This window comes from Sceloporus undulatus, chromosome 4 (genome assembly GCF_019175285.1).
Source record: "Sceloporus undulatus isolate JIND9_A2432 ecotype Alabama chromosome 4, SceUnd_v1.1, whole genome shotgun sequence".
Classification (NCBI taxonomy): Eukaryota; Metazoa; Chordata; class Lepidosauria; order Squamata; family Phrynosomatidae; genus Sceloporus; species Sceloporus undulatus.
The window spans coordinates 114,053,040-114,057,760 of NC_056525.1; positions in this window are offsets into that span (position 1 = coordinate 114,053,040).

Here is a 4,721-nt window from a genome sequence, read left to right on the forward strand (position 1 = left end):
ATGATTTGCAAGGAGATTATGTTAAAGAAACTTTTTCCTATTGTGGAACATGAATCTCAAAGCATGATACCAAATTTGCAAGATCCCCCCCACCCGGATAATGTGTGTATGTGCTTGTATAATGTGCTTCGTAATGTTGGGTCAGGACTACTCAATTCAGGATATGGGATAATGAGTAAAAACAATATAGAGCCTGCCATAATGTTTAGAAATGCACATTTCAGGAAAACTAAAAAGAAACTCCCATAACTAATGCTATCACTAATGAATGGTTATAAATGAATCTCTTTTCCCTTTTGTAATTCATACACAATTATTCATTTGGGGATGTAAGGTTTCCCTTTTAATGGTGCCAGCAAAACCTTCTCTTTGCAGCCATTACCAGGCAGGTACCATTTTAGTACCAGAGACTGACAGGATAAAGTTAATGTGGCTTTGCCATGAGACATTCCATGAAAAAATGTGTGTGTGGGGGGGTTAGTGTGATTGCCATTTATTTGCAGGAACAGTCATTTTCTCCCCATGAGGCATTCTGGGAAGAAACAGTGACACTACATCAGGATTGTGGAAACTGAGACAGTACATTAGGGGTGTAATTGTTTGTTTGTTTTTCCTTGAAGGAAGCAATTAGTAATTTTAGCCAGTCCCTTTCCAATTTAATAATAATAATAATAATAATAATAATAATAATAATAATGCTGTTTATTTATAGCTTGCTTTTCCAAAAGAGATCAAAGCGGGTTACAACAAGGGTATAAAACATTATACAATTTGAACAAACAGTATATACACATCATAAAAACACTCTAGAGTTAAAAACACCATAAAATTACAGAGAATAAAAAGCAAAACAAAACTAGCTGGAAGACAACTTATATGATGGGGAGAGAGACACATGGGGGAAAGCCTGTTGGAAGAGATAGGTCTTGAGCTTCTTCCTAAACAGGTCAAGGGAGGCAACAGAGCGGAGCTCGCCGGGAAGGGAGTTCCAGAGCTGCGGGGCCGAGTTGGAAAATGCCCTCTGTGCAGTCAAGGTGTACTTCGACTTAGGAACCCTCAACAATTGCTTCCCGGATGATCTGAGAGTGCGGGGCGGATTATATGGGATTTTGAGGTATACTGATAGGTTCCAAACTGAGTAGATTCCTGACAATCCACGATTCTCCTCATTAGGGTTTATGACACTTGAGAAAATGTTTTTCAACTATTTTTCAAAATTGACAAGCATTCTTTACATCTCTATTACATCAGATGTGTAGTCCACCAAGAGCTACCTCTAAGGAGCAGAAAAAAGTAGCTGATCCAAATTGGATGGAAAGCAGCCAAAATCATCAAAGCCACTAGGGTGGCTCCATGGCGTGAGGATAAAAAATGGCCCCTGTCCTTTCCGCAATTGCCCACCTCTGTATTGCACATCAAATGTTTCAACAGTGAGTGTTTGACTTTCTACAGCTGCCAGTGCCGAACATATTTCTAGTAGAAAAGTATTACCAGTGTCCATTGCAAGACAGGATAATCTAATCACAAGACATTTTATTGCTGACAAAAATACAGGTGGTACTTAAAACTCTTCTTCCCCTCTGCCAGAAATAACTTCTGAACCTCTTGGCTTTCAAGTGAGAAGATTATGACTTTAGCCAAAGCTATTATCCTTTCACAATCTGCTGAATGGGGTTAGAAAATGAGATTTTGGAGCAACCAAAATGTACATGATTAAAAGATGAAGGACCTGTGGAGCTTGATGATACCGAGATGGAAAACAAGTCACAGACAGATGCTATATCTCAGTCTCCTTTTTCAACCCAACCTGAGAAGTTTCACTTCAGATACTGATTTTGGTTATTGCTTTGGAAAATCAAGAGGACCAAAGCAGCCACCTTCTGAATAGACATTCAGCTGATTTACTACCACTGGTTGCAGACAGAAGGGGGAAGAGAGAAAAACAAGTGTGAGTAAATATTGTTTTAAATATAAAAGACTACTAATGAAACAAATCTGATTTTTAACAATGATCCTGGTAGTGATCAACAACAACACAACTGAATAACAAAATGTAATGAAAGCTCTAGCTCACCTATAACATTGGCCAATGTTGTGGCCAAATTATATTATACATTTATGCCAACAGCATGAGGTGTGTGTTTGTATGTGTTGGGGAGAGATAGCTGGAGGAGGAGGAGGATCTCTTACCTATGTCTCCCCATGGATCAAAGTGGGGAACAACAAATTAACAATGAACAACATCAGTTCAAGCATATTAATTAAAAACATGCAACGGTTTAAAGGGACAAATAAGACATGCATTTTAAAACCATCGACATTTGAAATTCATCATCTAAATTCACAATTTAAAAATCATCTTGATAACAATGGTGGCAATGCTCAAACATTGCAGGTCAGAACATTGGGATGTTGTTTATGTCAGCAGTCTTATATTGGGCATGACACATAGTTCTGTTCTGGAATAGTACTCACCATGAATTTATTGAAATTGATCACAACATACTGGTTATAAAACAAATATAGTTGTAGAAGGGAAAGAAACCTGAATACACCACATTAGACAAACTGCCATTACCTTATAGCTAGGAGACAGCCTATAAATAAAATGTTCAGCCTTCCTAATCTAATTACTTATTGAAATCTCTTACAATAATGTAAAATAACTAGGTGGCAAGGGAGTAATAACACAATTAAACCAATAAACATAAAAAGCAAATAAAACTACAATTATTGCAATCATACACTTGCATATTTCCCTAGATTAGAGTGTCACACTAGTCTAAACAAATACCTCTGGAATACCCTCCTTGTAAGATAGGAGGAGATAATCTCATCTTTGTTTCCCAAGACAGTGAAGGCAACATAGTAATAGGAGTTGAAATAGCTAATTATTTTCTGCACTAAAAAAAGATTTCCTATGCCACTTCTTTGCTCTTTACAAACAAGCAGGTTTCTTTCTGCAGTTGGCAATGTATGATTTGGCTCAGCTTGAAATCACATTGACTTTTCAACATCAGAACCTAGGAGTATTGTCACTATCCCTTTTTGTATGCTCCCCATGAAGATTTCTTTCTTTTCTTTTAAAGCACAAAGCTAGTTGGGAATAAGTAGGAATCACAATATCCAGTCATTTCTGTACTCAAAGCCAGTTGAAAATTTGCAACATTACCTTAAACAGTTCCTCAGGGTTGTGTAATGATACCGTTGTCGTCAGTACTAAGGGCAGCTTGGATTCAGATTCAGTTACAGTTCAGTACTAGATGTTCAGTACTAGATGCAACATTGAGACTTCTCCTCTTTCCTAGGAAAAAAAAATTTTGAAGCTCTTTTTCTTGGCATTTTTCATGGGACCCATAAGGGTATCAGTAAGTAAAGAAAGGGAAAGGGCAAAGAGATGCAATGATAAACAAGGGAGAAAAGGAAATGAAGTGAGATGAATAAGAAATGGGAGCTTCAAAAATTCATGCAGAGCTCCCTCCTTTCCAAAGCTCAAAACTAAGACAAAATGAGTGAGAGGAAGAAAAATAATGAATCAGATTTTTCATTCATCCTGGTAAAATTTGTAGGGTAGTAATGTCACATGAATTTGAATGTAAATTAATTGTGAAAACATTCCCCTTTCATGTATGCCTCTGATTTTTTTTTAAATGTATCAATGGTTATTATACCCAAGTTACTATAGTCATGACTACCTGTATCTTTGCTGAATATGTTTAACTTGTCATCCCTGAAAGAAAAACCATATACGGTTATTACCAAAAAAATAAAAGAGGGCAGTGCAAGTGTCTAGTTATTTTAATAAAAGGCAACAAGTCAATTTTGTCCTAGAATACATCTATCAAGAATTAATAGTTGCATATCAATGAATGAGAACTGTTTTGCAAAAAAACTTGCTGTATTGAAATGCACATTTTTGTCTAGCATTTTAATATTTCCTCATCATTATTCAGTTGAAGTTTATTAATACTAAATCACAGACTTTGTGGCTTATTTTATTTGTCTCTCTCTCTCACACACACAGAGTATAGTGGCTTGTGATGCAAAGGACAGAATCACTAGAGGTGGAGCTGAGGGAACACCAGAGACAGAACAGTCTTGAACCTCTACCAATTCACACCACAGAAAGGAGAAAGTGAGGCTCATGAAATATAAGATTCTGCAAAAAAAAAGTAAAGGAGAGATTCACACAGTCAGATGAAAACACTTTTTAAATACTCACTTTGTACTGTTCTAGCAATAAAGATAATCAAGTAACTAGAAGGGCAACTAGGATGATAAAAGATATGAAGAACAAAAATAAGAGGAAAGGATGGGCATGTTCAGCTTGTTGAAGAGAAGACGGGGGGTTGAGGGGGTGACATGATTGCATTCTTCAAATACCTCAAAGGCTGTCTCAGAGAGCAGGGAGTAGGCCTCATCTTTGCTGCCTCTGAGGGTAAGACCAGGTTTGAAATTTCAGGAGAATAGATTTTGATTGAACATTAAAATGAACTTCATGACAGTGAGTGCAGTTGAACAATGGAATAAACTGCCTAGAGAGGTGATGGCGGGTCTCCTTCTTTGGATGTCTTCAAAATGAGACTGGACGGCTATCTGCTGAGAATGCTTTAGCTGGACATCCTGAACTGAACAGAAAGTTAGACTTGGACCATGTGGTCCCTTCCAACTCTATGATTCTATTCTATGATTCTTTGGAGAAGGAGACATGGGAAAGCTGT